Raw genomic sequence first — 21,135 nt, 5'->3', positions numbered from 1 at the left:
CTTGGACTACAAGGTGATCAAACCAGTCAGTCCTAGAGGAGATCAGCCCTGACTGCTCTTTAGAAGGCCAGATCCTGAAGATGAAACTGTAATACTTTGGCCACTTAATGAGAAGGAAGGACTCACTGGAGAAGAGCTTAATGCTGGGAATGATTGAGGGCAAAAAAAGAAGGGCACTCAGAGTATGAGGTGGCTGGATGGAGTCACTGAAGCAGTCGGCATGAGCTTAAATAATCTTTGGGGGATGGTAGAGGACAGACAGGCCTGGAGGAAAACTGTCCAAGGGGTCACGATGGGTCGGACATGAATTCGCAACTAACAACAATAATGCAGAGAAGGCCTGACATATTGTAGTGATGGATATGATGGAGCCATTCCCCATCTGAAGTACAGATGTTCGCCAGCTTGGCAACTAAATCCTAATGCAATTCTGGTGATGGACCACTGCTTTCTATCTCATCTGAAGGCAGCAGGTTAATAGCCAGTCCACATTTGATGCATAACATTTCTCTCAAACATCTTACAGTTGCTCTATGTCAGAAGTGTCAAACATGTGGCGTCATGTTGGCATCACATGACATATCATGACGTTTTTCCCCTTCGAGGAACTGGGGTGGGCGTGGCCTGCATATAACGAATCCAGCCCATGGGTCACCAGTTTGACACCCCTGTTCTATGTCCTCTCACTTGCACCCTCTTTGAACTGCTGCCCTATTCCACTTAATACTAAAGCCTAGCTTCATGCTAACCTACAGAATAGTAAGTTATTCCAACTATCCTCATCATCTCATTTAAGGCCTTCACCTCGGTTTTGCTGATTATTATTTTTTTTAGAATATCCTTTTCCAAATTTTAAGAGGGATTAAGGCCATTCCTAAAAGTTCTAAAGTCCCTTCTATTAGGTAAATATTTTCATTTTGAGAAATAAACCTTTTTATTTCTTGGTTGTGGTTTTGGAATAAATGAAGAGGTACATACAATAATACACCGGTGTAGGTGTATTATTCTTTCCATTTAGGACTAATGAAAAACAAAGCTAAAAATAACAGTTTTTTTTTAAAAAATACAGAAATTTTTTTTTTTTTTTTTGTTTACATTTATACCCCGCCCTTCTCCGAAGACTCAGGGCGGCTTACAATGTATAGGGCAATAGTCTCATTCTATTTGTATATATTTACAAAGTCAACTTATTGCCCCCCCAACAATCTGGGTCCTCATTTTACCTACCTTATAAAGGATGGAAGGCTGAGTCAACCTTGGGCCGGGCTCGAACCTGCAGTAATTGCAGGCTTTGTGTTCTTAATAACAGGCCTTACCAGGCAGAGCTAAACCGGCCCTAAATGTCCCAGCTTCCTCCTCCACATGTGTCTATTTAAACCAGCGCTGAAAACAACATAAGAATAATTTGCATTTGGGCTATGGCAGTATATACAGACACTAGTATGTACGACTTTTGTCTGAAGATAGAATTACAAGTAGTCCTTGACTTACAACCACATTCGTTAAGTGAATTTTGCCCCATTTTATGATCTTTCTTGCCACAGTTGTTAAGTGAATCATTGCACTCATTAAGTGAGTAAGCTGGTTGTTAAATGAATCTGGCTTCCCCATTAACTTTGCTTGTCAGAAGGTTGCAGAATGGGATCACATGACCCTGGGACACTGCTACCATCATAAACCAATTGCCAAGCATTTGAATTTTGAGCATGTGACTATGGGGATGCTGTAACAGTCATAAGAGTGAAAAATGGTCATAAGTCACTTTTTTTCAATTTCCTTGTAACTTTGAACGGTCACTAAATGAACTGTTATAAGTTGAGGACTACCTGTCTAAATCAGGATGAACAAGTAAGCGGGTATTTACAGCTAACTTTACCACTGAAGACAAGGTGAGAATAAGGTCTTTGCTTTGCTATTCTTTGTGCTGCCAGGTTAATCAACTTATTTGTTGAATTTTCTTTTGCTTTGCTTTCTTATTCTTCAAAATGATTGAAAATATATTCCCTTTGTTTTTATTTTATTTTTCAAAAATAAAAACAAAAGCAAAAAAAACACTAACGTTTTATCAATGGCTATTGGTATCTTGTATTTATCTAAGATTTGTGGTTACTAAAGCAACTGTGTTTAGATGAGTGTCCTTTCTTTCATTATATAATCCTATTCTCTAATGGCCTGGATCCTCTCTAGCTACCCTCACTTCAATTAAATCCCAAGGAAATCATTTATAAGAGAAATTCTCCCATGAGGCTTCTTCAAAGTAGAAAGCAAGGGCACTCAGGAAGGTTCTGAATTAAACAGTGAGGTGTAAAAGCACCCCCCCCTCTGCTGACTTGGAATAACAAAATAACCTCAAATATCTAACATTCTGAAAACTGAATATTAAGTAGAACATGGAAGATCCCACAAATCACTACAAGTGTCAAAGATGAACATAATTTCTCCATCCTTGACAATCATACCATAGATTTCCAAAATTCTTTTGAATGAAGGTTGTGGGTTTGCCCGTTACGATAGGTCCAGAGGTGGGATTCACTTACCTTCCCTACCGGTTTGCAAATGTGAGCACGCTTTGTCCACATGTCCTCCTCTATGCATGCAGATGACGTTCCATGCATGCGCGTTGCTACCGCATTATGTCCGGGTGAATGGGCGGAGCCTCCTGTAGTCACCACTACTGGTTTGTCCAAACCAGATAGAACTGGCTGAATCCCACCATTAGATAGGTCAGTTCATAAAGTTGATATTAACCAGATATAAATAAGATTACCTCCCATTTCATAGAAACTGAAATAATAGTCTGAAGTGCCAAAACATGTATGGAATGAATGCTCTTACTTTGGGAACAAGACTGGATATGGTGGAATAAAGTTAGTGGCATTTTTAGGCAATCAAACATTCTCCTATTAAATCGAGTCTTTGTTAGAAAGGTCTAGGGCAAAAGACAGACCCTTCACTTATAGCTGAAGGTCAAGCCATCTATATTGCCTTTTCAAGATTGTGTAGATCAATCATCTTTCTTTGAGAAAAAGTGATCTATTCTGTAAAAAACCATGCTTATTTGAGGAACAGGCCTTCTTATTCTTTGGTCATGGTTAGCAGAATGAGTTGTCAGTTTGCTGATTCTCCTGGGACGCTGCTGCCTCTGGATAATTGTTTTGGAGGAGCTACCATTGGGTTGAACCAATAGGTGATTGAGGGAGAAGATAGAGAGCAGGCCTTCTGTTGCCAAGTAGGGTGGATGGCATCCTGAATCTGGGGGAGTTCCATGGACAGAACAAATAAAACCAGACTGGAGATCAGAGGCAGATGGTTGACCACGTTGGGTGCTGCTATGGAAAGAGTTCACTTGCAAGTCGTAGTATATTACTGCTATGGTAAGGCGCTTGACAGAATCCTAACATACTATTGCATACAAGATTTCATGGCATGTGAAGAATCTGATATGGGTGATTATTATAAAATTTTAAAAATATGTTGTTGAAATATCTGTACAAGGACAGTGTTGATGAAATATCCATCTGGTTCAGTTCCAAGCTGGGAGAAAAGCACTGGAGACAAAATGGAGGCTGGAAAGAGGGTCCATTTATTGATGAGGCAGAACAACCAAGCATGTGAGCATGGGCAGCTGACCACATGGAGTTGAGAGTGAGGTGTTTTTACACCTTCTTTGGGCTTTGCACTTGAACCACTAAGCATGTGGTGTTCCCGTGCAAGAATATGTATTCTATTGGCTGTTGTCAGACTCCCATGGGGCCATGTAGGGGTTATGTAGGTGTCATAACTGGCTCTATAGGCAAAGTACAAATCCTAGGTGTTTGTCTGAGTTAAGTTTGTTTGTAGTTTGGAGGATGATGCAATGTTATTAGGAGATTGTAGTGTAATTGTAGTGTAAGTTTTTCGCAAACTAAAACCATCTCTATCTATTGGATCTGATGGTCTATGTGCATACTTCTTAAAAAGCTTTCCACTAACTTAGCAGAACCCCTAAGCATAATCTTTGAAACAGCTTTCATGACGAGCTCCCTTCCCAAACTTTGGTCACTAGCCACGGTCATCCCTGTCTTCAAAAAAGGAGACCCCAGCCTAGTTAAACATTACAGACCAATCTCTTTATGCTGTGTCACCTGCAAAGTAATGGAATCAATCATCAACCAATCCATTACCCTCCACCTAGAACAAACAACCTACTCTCTAATAAAGAATTTGGTTTCAGAAAAAAAATATCCTGTAATTTACAACTTCTACACTGCAAAAACATATGGACTACAAATCTTGATCAGGGCAAAGCAATAGATGCAATTTACATAGACTTTTGTAAAGCTTTTGACTCAGTGGTACATGACAAACTTCTCCTAAAACTAACATCCTACAACATTTCCGGACCCCTCCACAATTGGATAACTGCGTTCCTGTCAGACAGACAACAAGTGTTCAAAATAGGCAGTGCCCTATCAAATCCTGTTTCTGTCAATAGCGGCATTCCCCAAGGTAGTGTTCTTGGACCAACACTCTTCATATTATACATTAATGATCTCTGTGACCATGTTATAAGCAATTGTGTTCTCTTCGCTGACGATGTTAAACTATTTAACACTACCAAAAATATGGCTACCCTTCAAAAAGACCTTGACTTTGTCGGAATGGTCAAAAACCTGGCAACTCCAAATCACAACCAACAAATGCTCTGTCTTACACATTGGAAAAAAGAATCTGAACACTAAATACAAGCTTGATGGACACTACCTTATAGATGACCCCCACCCCGTTAAAGACCTTGGAGTTTTCATATCAAATGATCTAAGTGCCAAAGCCCACTGCAACTACATCTCAGAAAAGGCTTTAAGAGTTGTAAACTTAATATTGCGTAGCTTCTTCTCCAGAAACACTACACTACTAACCAGAGCATATAAAACATTTGCTAGACCAATTCTTGAATACAGCTCGACTGTTTGGAACCCATACCACTTTTCTGACATCAATAAAATTGAACGTGTCCAGAAATATTTTACAAGAAGAGTACTCCACTCCTCCGAATACAACAAAATACCTTATGCCACCAGACTTGAAATCCTGGGTTTAGAAAATTTAGAACTCCGCCGCCTTCGATATGACCTGAGTTTAACTCATAGAATCATCTGTTACAACGTCCTTCCAGTTGAAGACTACTTCAGCTTCAATCACAACAATACAGGAGCACACAATAGATTTAAGCTTAATGTGAACCACTCCAATCTGATTGCAGAAAATATGACTTCAGAAACAGAGTTGTTAATGCCTGGAATGCATTACCAGACTCTGTGGTCTCTTCCCAAAATCCCCAAAGCTTTAACCAAAAACTACTATTGGCCTCACCCCATTCCTAAGAAGTCTGTAAGGGGCGTGCATAAGAACACCAACGTGCCTTCTGTTCCTGTCCTAATGTTCCCTTTGATTGTATACAATTTCATATAGTTATACATACTTATGGTTATATGTATGCTTATATATCGTATAGTTATTTCATGCTTATGCTTATATATAATGTTATGACAAATAAAAAAATAAATAAGTGTATTTATTTATAATGTATTTATAATATAATGAGCTCTGCTGCTAAATGGTTGTGGGTTAATCCCATTGTGTCCTGAAGGGTCATGTCACATCATCCTGGAGCTGAAGGTCTTTTGTTTTGTAGATAGGCTGCCTCAGTCTTTCTAAATGGGCACAAAATATCTGCTGATGGGAGGGAGCTGGGGCTCTGAGTTTCTGTCTCCCTTAAGATTTTTTATTTCTCTTTTAGGGGAAATACTTTATCCTGTGTTTTTTAATATTCCTCAAAATGTTTCATTCTTCTGGGGGGGAGGAACTTCCTACAACAAAAACCTGGCCATAACCAAAGTAACAGGGTAATAAAATATGGTATGAAATATCAAAGTTTAATTGCCAGATCAGGACCATAAAACTTTGTTGCAATAGGGTTATATTTAAGGGGTTTGTGTACTTGTGCTTGTGAGTCAGTTTTTGAATCCTGGCAATTGCTTGGAGTAATTCTTGGAATTTTCTTGGCAAGATTTTTGGGAAGTGATTTACAGGACTGAGAGAAAGTGACTGGTCCAAGATCATACAACTGATTTCTTGCCTAAGGTGGAACTAGAACTCATGGTCCATTCTGATGCCTTAACCCCTATACCAAACAATATTAGATCCTCTATTTATTATATAGTATCTTTATGGACTACAGTAATATTTTAGGGTCAAAATCTTACAGTTTTGCTTGGGCTTCCCCATGTTCATATTGTTGGTTCCTAGTAGTAGGGTTGGAATTAGCTAAATGAAGTTTCCATCTGAATTTTGTGTGGGTGGAAAGTTTTTTGTTTTCTTCTGAAGCTGTTCCTTAGAACATATATGAATGGAATAGAATTTTTTTATTGGCCAAGTGTGATTGGACACACAAGGAATTTGTCTTGTTGCATACACTCTTAATGTGATTCCATTGAGAGCAGAAACTCTTTTGTGCTATGTGACCTTCTTAGCTTCTTCTCCCAAGACATTTAGCATGCACATCCCAAAAGCCTAAAGTAATAAGGAACTTTAGAATGGCATAGGAAGGTTATAAGTGGAAGGACCTGGAAGCATTTGGCAGCACTGATATTCAAAATTTTAAATCCTTTATATATGTGGAGGACAACATTGGATCCTACTCCTATGTTTGATCTGAGCATTTTGAAAATAATCATGATTATGTTTGCATAAATATGCCTGCACTTTGGGAGAGGATCTATGCTCTTGTTATTTGAGCATTTGTAATTGTATGAATAGGGATTTAAATAGAGCAGGGGTCCCCAAACTTGGCAGCTTTAAGACTTGTGGACTTCAACTCCCAGAATTCTCCAGCCAGCATAGCTGGCTAGAGAATTCTAGGAGTTGAAGTCCACAAGTCTTAAAGCTGCCAAGTTTCAAGACCTCTGAAATAGAGGGATATCACCCCTTGAAATTCCTATCACAATCTCACACACAGAGAGGTTTGCATGTGTTTGGGATACTCAGAGGCAGCTTAGGAATAGATTTGGGTCTGGAAAAGTATTGGAGATTTTGATTGAATTTTTCAGCTTCAACTTTTCTTTTACTTGACAGGGAGTCCTCGACTTACAACCACAATTGGGAGCCCAAACTTTCTGCTGCTAAGTAAGACATTTGTTAAGTGAACCTTGCCCCATTTTACAACCTTTCTTGCCACAGTTGTTAAGTGAATCACTGTGACTGTTAAGATAGCAACCACATGGTCCTGAAGTGAAACAGGCTTCCTCACTGACTTTGCTTGTCAGAAGGTCACAAAAGGGGATCATGTGACCCCAGGAAACTGCAACTTTCATAAATATGAACCAGTTGCCAAGCATCTGAATTTTGATCATGTGACCATGGGGATGCTGCAATGGCCATAAGTGTGAAAAACGGTTATAAATCACTTTTTTCAATGTAACTTTGAACAGTCACAATGTCATGGTACCAAGTAACACTCTCAATGAAAGAAGACTCCAAGACTTGAAGTTCCCCAAAGTTCCATTTTATTAGAGATGTCATATTGGCACATCTGGGAAAACCCGAATCTGAGAGTTTCCAGGTTTTCCCCACCCAAAGGAAAGTCCAGGTTCCTACCCAGCAGCCACAAATTCATCACATGGTCCAAACAAAGCACCTCCCAGCCACACCCCTCCAGGTGCAGGGCAAGATGTCCTTGACTCTCTGAGAAAGGAATGTTATTATGACTATATATCACCCCGGCTCCATACAACCCCCCCTCCCAGTTTCCCTACTTCCCACAGAGTAAATATGGCAGGCCTGAAGATCCAATGCAAAAGATGGCTTCCAAACCTGAGACACAAATTGAACTGTTGTATGTTGAAGACTACCTGTATTCTCTATTGTGATGATGCATGGAGAAATTTCCATATGCCATCATAACTTTGAACAGTCACTAAATGAACTGTTGTATGTCGAGGACTACCTGTATTCTCCATATGCTTTTCTCTGGAATTTAATGATGCCTTTAATGATAGCTAAAATTATTACAAATTGTACAATGACTTTGCCCCTGTTGAAAGGGAAGGCTATATTTATTTTGTCTGGTAAAAAATGTAAGCATCTGCTGGTCTTGTGCCAATATTACACATAATACCAGTTGGATGTTGTGAGTTTATTTTTGGATAGGAGAAAATGAGGTACCATTTTGTTCTTATGCATTTCTTACTGAATACATAAAAGTACTATCTTTTTTAAACTGGGCCCCAAAGCTGCATGATATCTAGAGATAAAGGAGGATGTTTGCATTTCAATGTGTGTTTACTCAATTCACATTTCCACAAATCCATATTTTTCCAGACTTTACGATGCAGTCTGTAATTCAAAACAGTGTGCACAAAGTATGTACCTAAAGGAAATCAGTGCACAACAATTTATACGTTAGGGAAACATGAACTCCAAACAGCTTGTTATAGAAAATGACTTGGAAAACTGCATAAATCCTCAGAATATGCTTTCATTTCAGTGCAAACTGTTTTATTCTTGGCAATTTACTAGTCTGAATGAAAATGGGCAGAGCTACTAAACAAAAGATCAATGCTTATAAACAGTCCATATAAGTATTGCCCAATATTTCAAGAAGAATTTCTGGGTATTGAAATTAGCCTGATAGAAATACCCCTAGGTTGGAAGGGAAGCTATTAAGCAATAGAATTCTTCTAGATGTTTCAATTTTCCATTCATCCAGATCATGGCAACTACTTCAGCATGAGGTCCTTCTCAGAAAACAAATGAAACAACGTGCCAAAACACATCCCTTTTTGCTCTGCTGTTCATGGCAGAAAAACACTGCTTGTCTAATATTGGTTGTCAACAAAGTGAATTAATTGAGAAGACTTCAATTTAGACTTTGAGGACTAAACACTGTCTTGCTTTTCTCTACATGGACAAATTAAAATTATCATGTAACTTACAACTTCTTCACTGCAAAAACATATGGACTACAAATCTTGATCAAGGCAAAACAATAGTTGCAATTTACAGAGACTTCTGTAAAGCTTTTCACTCAGTGGTACATGACAAACTTCTCCTAAAACTAAAATCCTACAACATCTCTGGACCCCTCCACAATTGGATATCAGCGTTCCTGTCAGACAGACAACAAGTGGTCAAAATAGGCAGTGCCCTATCAAATCCTGTTCCTGTCAATAGCGGCGTTCCCCAAGGCAGTGTTCTTGGACCAACACTCTTCATATTAAACATTAATGATCTCTGTGACCATATTAAAAGTAATTGTGTTCTTTTCGCTGATGATGTCAAACTATTTAACACGACCAACAATATAGCTACCTTTCAAGAAGACCTTGACTTTGTGTCAGAATGGTCAAAAACTTGGCAACTCCAAATCACAACCAGCAAGTGCTCTGTCTTACACATTGGATAAAAGAATCCAAACACTAAATACAAACTCGATGGACATTACCTTACAGATGACCCCCACCCTGTCAAATACCTTGGAGTTTTCATATCCAATGATCTAAGTGCCAAAGCCCACTGCAACTACATTGCAAAAAAGGCTTTAAGAGTTGTAAACCTAATCTTACGTAGCTTCTTCTCCAGAAACACTACACTACTTACCAGAGCTTATAAAACATTTGCTAGACCAATTCTTGAATACAGCTCGCCTGTCTGGAACCTATACCACATTTCAGACATCAGTACAATTGAACGTGTCCAGAAATATTTTACAAGAAGAGTTCTCCACTCCTCTGAATACAACAAAATACCTTATGCCATCAGACTTGAAATCTTGGGTTTAGAAAACTTAGAATGCCGCCGCCTTCGACAAGACCTGTGTTTAACTCATAGAATCATCTATTGCAATGTCCTTCCTGTTAAAGACTACTTTAGCTTCAATCACAACAATACAAGAGCAAACAATAGATTTAAACTTAATGTTAACTGCTTAATCTTGATTGCAGAAAATATGACTTCTTTAACAGAGTTGTTAATGCTTGAAACACACTACCTGGCTCTGTGGTCTCTTCTCAAAATCCCCAAAGCTTTAACCAAAAGCTGTTTACTATTGACTTCACCCCATTCCTAAGAAGTCCGTAAGGGGCGTGCATAAGAGCACAAACATGCCTACCGTTCCTGTCCTATTGTTTTCTTTCATTATATCAAATTGATATAGTTATTGCATGCTTATGCTTATATATATATGCTTATATATTATATAGTTACTTTCATGCTTATGCTTGTATATACTATTGTGACAAAAAAATAAAAATAAAAATAAATGCATGAAAGAGTTCATTACACTTCTTAGTACTTGATCCCTGAATTTTGTATATAAAGAATGCTAGTTTCATGGGTCTATTTTCCCCCAACAAATTATTTGAAGAGGAAGTCAGACAAGAGAAACATTTTTTTTTGATATGTATAAAGTCTGCTCACAATACAAAATGAAGCATTCTTGGTATATTATGCAGCTGTAATATGAATACATTTTCACTTGGCCTTAGTGATCAGGTATATTCTTTGTCTCCTCCTCCATTCCACTCCTGTCTAGCTAAAGATGAGCAACATAAGGGGCGTGCATAAGAGCACAAACGTGCCTACCGTTCCTGTCCTATTGTTTCCTTTCGTTATATCCAATTAATATAGTTATTACATACTCATACTCATATATATGCTTATATATTGTATAATTATTTCATGCTCATGCTTATATATACTGTGTGACAAAATAAATAAATAAATAAATAAATAAATAAATAAATATATAATAGAAGATGATTCAACATACACATTAGTGAGAGTATAAAAATAAGTGTTTTGAAAGGTTTTTTTTTCAATCTGGTACTCCAATGACTCTTTAGATTAAACCTGATAGATACAATAGGAATTGGATTCTTTTTCTTCCTCCTGTAAAGAGTTTGCTCTTTACATATATATATAAATATATATGATCCATCCATCCGAAGACAAAGCTCTTTGTGCATAACCTGGGCCATAATAAACAGAATGATAAGGTAAAGGTAAAAGTTCCTCTCGCACATATGTGCTAGTCATTCTCAACTCTAGGGGGCAGGGCTCATCTCAGTTTCAAAGCAAAGAGCCAGTGCTGTCCGAAGATATCTCCATGGTCTTGTGGCTGGCATGACAAAATGACAAAGGCGCATGGAACACTGTTACCTTTCCACCAAAGGTGGTCCCTATTTTTCTACTTGCATTTTTTACATGCTTTCGAACTGCTAGGTTGGCAGAAGCTGGGACAAGTAATGGGAGCTCACCCCATTATGCAGCACTAGGGATTCGAACCGCTGAACTGCCTACCTTTCGATCAGCAAGTTCAGCGCCTTATCCACTGAGCCACCGCATCCCTAACGGAATGATAAACTTGTGCTTTTGATTCAGGTAGCAAGAAGGAAGCCCTTCTATTCCAGTTAACTAGGCTGATTTGCCTTCATGTGTATTTCACAGGCTGAGATAATCAATAACTTATCAGCCTGCTCAGAACCAGTTAGCATGTGGTTAAGATGCAATCCTTCCAAGTGTCATTCGGCTGTGCCAAAGGTGGTCTTGGGTCTATCACACTTCAGCAGTTTAGGTTCAATAATAACAACTCTCATTTGACAAGACAGGAGATTGACTCTTATAAATTAGAAGATTGTTTGCATGATCCCTCTAATCTATTCGATTAATAAAAATAGAGCAAAAGCGTTTGGTACAATTCATTTCTCACTTCCCCTTTTAAGTGGGCTCAAACTGCAAGAAATCCAGCCTGCTTAATTAATCAGGCTGAACATCTCGGATACCTGCCGAGAATGCCGAGCTTCTGTTCTCAGAAAGTTGAAATTAAACACTTGAGTCTAAATTAAGGATCATTTATAAGAGTGTAACTGTTGTCCACACCTAGATCAAAAACTAATCTGTTTTGCTGGTTCTTTCTTTAATAGACAATAGACCATTTTTTGGTGGTGGGGTAATAATTGGAGGTTCATTTAGGTCACTACCAAATGTAGATTGTACTGAGTAAGAAAATAGGAAAGGCAGCAGAGTTCAAGAATACATATTTAAGTTCCCAAATGATTTTAGTTTTAATTTCCACACTTTCCATGATAGTCAACTAATTAACATTCTTTGCTTTCTAATCTTTAAAGAACAAAAGCAAACCTAGACTAACCTTAAATAGCAACAGATGATGGCAACATATCATTTATGTTATACTCTTTGGGACTGTCACATTACATCTGTGGGATTAAGGGTTTCAAAAGCTTGTCATTTTTTAATTGGGGGCTCTGTACTTTTTCTGTTTGCCAGATACATCATACCATCAAAATACATTTTTGTTGTCTTATATTGCTTTATAAAAATCTGTAGACCTAGATAAAAACCATCTGAGTACAAAGCATGTGGATTTTAGTAAACAGCTTTGAAAAATTGACTGTTGTTTAATAACTGGTGTCCATTTCACAACAATCGGCTGTGTGTGTGTGTGTATGTGCATTAGAGGTAGAACTCAAGTTTAAGAAGTCTCCAACCAACGGCTTTCGTTCATTATTGGGAGATAATGGAATAAATATTACCCTTTTCATCTAAAAACTGAGTCAAAACTGAGGCCCAAATTGTTTCTATTACAAAAATTTCTAAACATTTCAATATAAAATTTATTTATTTAGTTTCTTTCTTTGTTTATTATTATATTATTTTGCACTGGTTTCATGGACATCCATCTTTGGTAATTTAGGTGGGCAATATACCCTACCTAACATCAAAATTATGTCAAGGTATATTTTTTTTTAATTGTTGTTGAAACACTGTAATGCTTCTTTGGAAAGAACACAGATTATTTTTCTCAAAATTGATGTATAAATATGTGAAAAACAGAGAATTAGGGGAGGAAAGTGAGAAAAGTATAAATATTCATGATGAAAGGCAAGGTATCAGAAAACCTGTCAAGTTTTGAACAAAATGCGACAACTGAACCTGAGGAGATACAATAAAATACCAACTCAAAAACTGTTTTAAAAGATGACCTAATCTGTGATGAGATGAATCTTATTTAATCACAATGTCCTTAAGGTGCATTCCAATAGATACCTATCTGAGAGTATGAGAATATTGAAAATCAAAATGGTTTGCTTGAAAAAAAAAAATTGGATTTATTTAAAGAAGAGATTGGACAACCGTTTGTCTGAAATGGTATATGGCTTCCTGCCTGAGCAGGAGGTTGGACTAGAAGACCTCCAAGGTCCCTTCCAACTCTGTTATTCTGTTATTAATATAAAGTCCAAAAGGATCAGATACGAAATAATATTTTCAAGTGAGCGCTGTAGATATGTTTTTGTTGAGGCTTAATAGAACTTCAAATGCCCAATAGTCTTAGATCTTATTAGTGATGTGTGTTCATTTTACCATAACAGTGGTAATGCAATCTAACAAGTGGCAATATTTTGAATTTGCCTTGATCTTTATCAAGAAAAACTATGAATATGGAAATATTGGTCATGGCTCAAAATTATATTCTGTATATAGTGAACATAAAGTAGCAGTTGAAGAGAGAGATCTGAAGTTAAAACTAACAAAAATCTTTGCTGATCAAAAATAAATGCTTGAACTTTTTCAATCCTCCTGTATAGAAACCCATATAAGAAATTTTGATGATAAAATTTGAATGGATTGGGAATTTCTTTTAATGAATTTCAATGGCATACATTTTTACAGTTTTGTATATCATTCAAACTACTGTATCTATATTTCTACCTATTTTTTACCATGTTACCTAAAATAATTATTCCACTGTGTGGAATAATACACAATATGAAGACACTTCATATGTATTAAAATTACAAATTCTAAATGTTTTATAGCATTCATAGTAACTAGGCAAATAATCAAAGATAGGGACTATGGGATTTATTATAATTTACATTTACACAATTATATATTAGTTCCAACAGTAGGTAAGTAAAGTTAGGAGATAGGATATTTTGGTCTTAGGCAAATCTTCATGTTGAGAATTATATATTCCATTTTTGCAATATATCAAGTCTCTAAGAATTGATTTGTGGAATGATGCCAGAAATCTGTCAACATTCCAAGCAAACATGACTTTGCCAATATATGTTCTGCTTCTATTCTTCTGGCACATCAATAGTGTTTAAGAAAGTTCTCTGTCCAGGTCGCACACTCCTGAGTTTGGACTTCACAAGCATCCTGTTTCATCCTAAAATTTCTAAAACCTTGGTTTTGTTAAAAATTTACTTAGTCTTATGGTGACCATTAAATTAATTCCTCACCTAATCTAATCATACAAAAAAACTCCAACTTGCCAATGCGGATCTATCTATCTATCTATCTATCTATCTATCTATCTATCTATCTATCTATCTATCTATCTATCTATCTATCATCTATTTGTCAGGGTTCAAAGTAACATCCCTAATGAACGAAAACTCCGAGGCTAGATGTTCCTCAAAGTTCTTTTTTATTAGTTATGTCATATTGGCACATCTGGAAAAACACGAATCTGAGAGTTTCCAGGTTTTCTGCACTCAAAAGTCCAAATCCCTGCCCCAACACCCAAATGTCCATCACATGGTCAAATCAATGCACTGTCCCAACTTGAGATGCCTCCAGTTACACCACTCCAGGTGCAGGGCAGGATGTCCTTGAGTGTCAGAGAAAGGAACATTATTATGGCTAGATATCTCCCCTACTCCATACAATCTCCCCTCCCAGTTTCCCACAGAACTAAATGTGGCGGGCCTGAAGATTCAATGTAAAAGATGGCTTCCAGGCCTGGCACTATCATCTTTATAATTTCTCTCCATCCACTTGTCCATCCATTCATATATCACATTTAAGAACCCCCTCCTCCCAATCTCCCTTGGAGATCACAAATTGCTTTTACAGTTGTATCTTGCTGGACATCTTTGCCTAGTGATGGATAGTAAGATGAGCTAAAAAGAAAGTTATAAACTCAGAAATTATTATGCATTTGAAGACATACTTTTGTTCCCCTCTAACAAAAGAAAAATATTTCTAGATCACACACTCTCTCTATATAAACATTTGTTGCTACCTAGGATTAAACTCTCAACCTTCCAAATGGGACGCGAGCATCTTTACCACTTGGCCACTGGACTGCTCACTCTCACTCATATCAGGAGTGTCACACTCAAGGCCAGGGGCCAGATCTGACCCATGGGGTGCTTAGATGGGGCCCATGGGACCGCCCTGGAAACAACAAAGGAGGCCCATGGGGCTTCTGTCAGTGAAAGTGGAGCTTGGGAAGGCTGTAGGCTGCCCACCTGAGCTCCGTTTTCACTGGCAGAGGGTTGGAGGAGGCTGTCACAGCTGACCCCTGACACAAGTGGCATAGAGCTGGCCATGCTCACCCTGACCATACCCACCCTGGCCCCCCAAGTTCAAATACAACTCTGATGCAGCCCTCAATGAAATTGAGTTTGACACCCCTGATCCATCCATCCATCCATCCATCCATCATCTATCTATCTATCTATCTATCTATCTATCTATCTATCTATCTATCTATCTATCTATCTATCTATCTATCATCTATTTGTCAGGGTTCAAAGTAACATCCCTAATGAACGAAAACTCCGAGGCTAGATGTTCCTCAAAGTTCTTTTTTATTAGTTATGTCATATTGGCACATCTGGAAAACACGAATCTGAGAGTTTCCAGGTTTTCTGCACTCAAAAGTCCAAATCCCTGCCCCAACACCCACATGTCCATCACATGGTCAAATCAATGCACTGTCCCAACTGGAGATGCCTCCAGTTACACCACTCCAGGTGCAGGGCAGGATGTCCTTGAGTGTCAGAGAAAGGAACATTATTATGGCTAGATATCTCCCCTACTCCATACAATCTCCCCTCCCAGTTTCCCACAGCACTAAATGTGGCGGGCCTGAAGATTCAATGTAAAAGATGGCTTCCAGGCCTGGCACTATCATCTTTATAATCTCTCTCCATCCACCTGTCCATCCATTCATATATCACATTTAAGAACCCCCTCCTCCCAATCTCCCTTGGAGATCACAAATTGCTTTTACAGTTGTATCTTGCTGGACATCTTTGCCTAGTGATGGATAGTAAGATGAGCTAAAAAGAAAGTTATAAACTCAGAAATTATTATGCATTTGAAGACATACTTTTGTTCCCCTCTAACAAAAGAAAAATATTTCTAGATCACACACTCTCTCTATATAAACATTTGCTGCTACCTAGGATTAAACTCTCAACCTTCCAAATGGGACGCGAGCATCTTTACCACTTGGCCACTGGACTGCTCACTCTCACTCATATCAGGAGTGTCACACTCAAGGCCAGGGGCCAGATCTGACCCATGGGGTGCTTAGATGGGGCCCATGGGACCGCCCTGGAAACAACAAAGGAGGCCCATGGGGCTTCTGTCAGTGAAAGTGGAGCTTGGGAAGGCTGTAGGCTGCCCACCTGAGTTCCGTTTTCACTGGCAGAGGGTTGGAGGAGGCTGTCACAGCTGACCCCTGACACAAGTGACATAGAGCTGGCCATGCTCACCCTGACCATACCCACCCTGGCCCCCCAAGTTCAAATACAACTCTGATGCAGCCCTCAATGAAATTGAGTTTGACACCCCTGATCCATCCATCTATCTATCTATCTATCTATCTATCTATCTATCTATCTATCTATCTATCATCTATCTATCTATCTATCATCTTCATCATCTATCTAATCTACTGCAGGCGTGTCAAACTCATGGCATCACATTGTTATCACATGATCATAATTTTTCTCCCTTTGCTAAACAGGGATTAGGCGTGACCAGCGTGTGATGCAGCTGGCCCACTGGCTATGAGTTTGACACCCCTGATCTATTGTAATCAAGGATATATATATATACAGTAAATATGTACACTAGCGAATCTTGCAGGATCCAATCTGAGTCAGTCACTGATGGTTTCTTTCCTTCAATCACACTTATCTTTTTTTTTATAACACAAGCTTATAACTTCTTTCCTTCTTAAAATTCTCTTTTCAAGTTATCCTGAACCTGAACCAACCAGAGTTTGCTCTGACACCATCTACAGTTCAGGGCTGCATTTTCCTTTCTTCTGTCTCTTTATGCTGAGCAAAAATGAGGGAAAACACATCTTAAAACTGACAGCATTTCCATATACTGTACCTTACTGCTTTTCCAGGTTGCAGTTTATGTCTATCACTTGATTTATTCATTATACACCTACTGATTTTAGAAGCCTTTTTGACTAAATTAGCAGTTATTCTGAAATAAAACTAAATGTTTTTCCTCATAAATTTAGAGACAAACCTTTGTTCTATAGAAAAACCCTAGCTCAAAAAAACAACCAACACCATTGTAAATTGTTTATTCTCTTCCCTGACGGAAGATAAAAGTTCGTATCAGGAGTGCTGTCATATCTTACATGAGTTTTATTCTATTTTGGAATTATAGGCTAAAATGTCATTTTAGCAGATCCTAATTAATCACATTGATGTGGAATGTGAGGATTCCTCCAGTCCCTTCTAATCTTAGTGAAACTTAAAGGATTTTTAAACAGAGTATTTGTCTCTTGGTTTGTCAGAAGACGTTTCATCTTCTGCCTTGTGCTCCACATGTTTAATGCTGCCTCTGTTTGTTTTCCCTCTGGCATTTACTTAATACCTGCAGCTTGTAAACTAATATTTAAGTGCACGTTGAGATTGCTGAGTTAGAGAGAGAGTCATAAAAGCCTTTTGCCACCACTCACTGTGCATGCAACCAGCTTATCAAGAGCTCACTTGGGAAACACACATTTTCCAATCTACATTACACCAGCATTTTTCCAGTGCATTAACCCCTCTTTTTCCTTTAGCAAAAGTACCTTTCTCTTCACCTCTATCTAATTCAAGCAGTTAAACAAAACCCCAAAAACAACAAAACCAAGATCTGGGAGGACAAAAGACTATGTAAAATTCTATCTGCTTATTTAAATGAAAATACAATTTATATATAAAAAAGGACTTTGTGCACCAACAGAATGGATGGGTTATTCAAAATAGGCTGTTTATGCCTATTTTGTTTGGCTTTTAACAGCCAGATGTCTTTAAAAATCAGGGATGAGGGGGTTTGCAAAGATATTGTAAATAGATGGATAATTCTTGCTGAACAATTAAGGGACAAATAGTCCTATCATGGTTTTTCATTTGAGAAAGTGTTCTCAATTCTCACCATGTTTTCTGATAGATCATTCCAGTTTCAGAGTTGGAGAGTTTCTGAAAATAGGTAGAAGGTTGGTATAGTATTTAATCCCCTTCACACATTCTCATGAACACCAAAGGGGTTAAGAGCCACATGGTCAGCTGGGACATCTGAATATTATACTTATATTTAACCGAACGTTGATACAGATAGTCCTCAACATACAATCAGAACTGAGCTCTAAATTTTATTGCTAAGCAAGATAGTTGTGAGGTGAATTTTGACCCATTTTACAATCTTTTTTTGCCACAAACAAATCACTGCAGATGCTAAGTTAGTAGTAAGAGCAATAACACTTAGACTTCTATATGCTTTACAGCCCTCTCTAAGTGGTTACAGAGTCAGCATATTGCCCCTAACAATTTGGGTCCTCATTTTACCCATCTCGGAAAGATGGAAGGCTGAGTCAACCTTGAGCCTGGTGAGATTTGAACTGCTAAATTGCAGGCAGCCAGCAGAAGTAGCCTGCAATACTGCACTCTAACCACTGCGTCACTGCAGCTCATAGTAACGTGGTTGTTCAGTGAATCTGGCTTCCCCTTAACTTTGCTTGTCAGAAGATCACAAAAGGTAATCACATGACCCTGGGACATTGCAAGTATCATAAATACGAGCCATTTGCCAAGCGTATGAATTTTGATCATGTGACTATGAAGATGCTGCAACTGTTATAAGTGTGAAAAACAGCCAGAGGTCACTTTTTTGAGTGGTTTTTGTAACTTTGAATGGTCACCAAATGAATGGTTGTACATCAAGGACTACCAGTATACTTCCCTGAACAATCCTGCTTTATTGAAGTCCTAGACTTTTCATCATTATGTACAACTCATGACCACCATCAACTATTTGTGTCTAAGATACCATGCAAATTGAAATTAGTCCATCATTGGTTGCTTCTATGTTTGTATCAGATTATGGCAGTGTTGATGGTCTCTAAATTGTACATATAGCAAGGACAATTATTCACATTATGGAAAATAGCAGTTGCTTCCTAATAATTGTAAGTGCGGTTAAGGAGCACAGGAAAGAAAACACACACACACACAAATACACCAACTTGCTATATTTGTTTTTGTATATGAATGTGTAACCATGAAGAGAAAAAAAACATTTCTGAAGTGATTTCTACTGTAATATATTATTACAGTAGAAAAGGCATATCTTTTCTGGTCACAATTTTCTAAATTAAAGTATTTATTTATACAATAGATGATCTTTATTTTTTCAAGAGATGTTATCATTTTCTTTGTAAATGATTCCAGGATAGTCAACATAGGAAAACACAATCAATCCACTTATAGCATTCTGTCAAACATAAACAACATCTAAAATAAGCAAATGTATGTGAAATAAATTTCTCTAGTTTGGATGTCTTAAGTCAAGATCACTTGCTTTTTAGTTATGAAATAGCCAATTTTTGTAGCTATTATATTTGTCATTACATTGAAACTTACACACACATCCGTATATAGAAACAAACAAACAAACAGACTGGAACCTGAAATGGAAATCATATAGCAAGATTTTGTTTTGTCCATAAATTAATTCCTGAATCAAGTACAGGTAGTCCTTACTACTTTTTTTTTATTATTTGAATTTATATCCCGCCCTTCTCCGAAGACTCAGGGCGGCTTACATTGTGTAAGGCAATAGTCTCATCCATTTGTATATTATATACAAAGTCAACTTGTATTGCCACCCCAACAATCTGGGTCCTCATTTTACCTACCTTATAAAGGATGGAAGGCTGAGTCAACCTTGGGCCTGGTGGGATTCGAACCTGCAGTAATTGTAATTGCAGGCAGCTGTGTTAATAACAGACTGCATTAGCCTGTTGAGCCACAAGAGGCCCTTACTTACAACCACAACTGAGCCCATAATTTATGTTGTTAAGTGAGTTTGCTCCATTTTACTACTTTTCTTGCCACATTAGTTAAATGAATCACTGCAGTTGTTAAATTAGTAACACGGTTGTTAAGTGAATCTGGTTTCCCCATTGACTTTGCTTGTCAGAAGGTTGCAAAAGGGGATCACATGAGTCCGGGATACTGCAACCGTCATAACTGTGAGTCAGTTTCCCTATCACACATAAGTGCTTTATGAACAGTGTATTGTCTGGATCAATTTGTTTACATAATAGTATATAATATAATAATATATTAAACATAAGACATACACAGTAATATTTCTCCAATTTCTAATTTCTACTTCTATTGACCAACCATTGATAAAATAAGTCCCATGTTTGAAAATATTCTGTATCTGCTTTATCTTTTATTTTTCAAGAGATGTTATCATTTTCTTTGTAAATGATTCCAGGATAGTCAACATAGGAAAACACAATCAATCCACTTATAGCATTCTGTCAAACATAAACAACATCTAAAATAAGCAAATGTATGTGAAATAAATTTCTCTAGTTTGGATGTCTTAAGTCAAGATCACTTGCTTTTTAGTTATGAAATAGCCAATTTTTGTAGCTATTATATTTGTCATTACATTGAAACTTACACACACATCCGTATATAGAAACAAACAAACAAACAGACTGGAACCTGAAATGGAAATCATATAGCAAGATTTTGTTTTGTCCATAAATTAATTCCTGAATCAAGTACAGGTAGTCCTTACTACTTTTTTTTATTATTTGAATTTATATCCCGCCCTTCTCCGAAGACTCAGGGCGGCTTACATTGTGTTAAGCAATAGTCTTCATCCATTTGTATATTATATACAAAGTCAACTTGTATTGCCCCCCCAACAATCTGGGTCCTCATTTTACCTACCTTATAAAGGATGGAAGGCTGAGTCAACCTTGGGCCTGGTGGGACTCGAACCTGCAGTAATTGTAATTGCAGGCAG

The sequence above is a fragment of the Ahaetulla prasina genome, chromosome 3, assembly GCF_028640845.1.
Source record: "Ahaetulla prasina isolate Xishuangbanna chromosome 3, ASM2864084v1, whole genome shotgun sequence".
Classification (NCBI taxonomy): domain Eukaryota; kingdom Metazoa; phylum Chordata; class Lepidosauria; order Squamata; family Colubridae; genus Ahaetulla; species Ahaetulla prasina.
The sequence above is the reverse complement of the archived record's forward strand: the minus strand, read 5'-3'. Positions refer to the sequence as shown.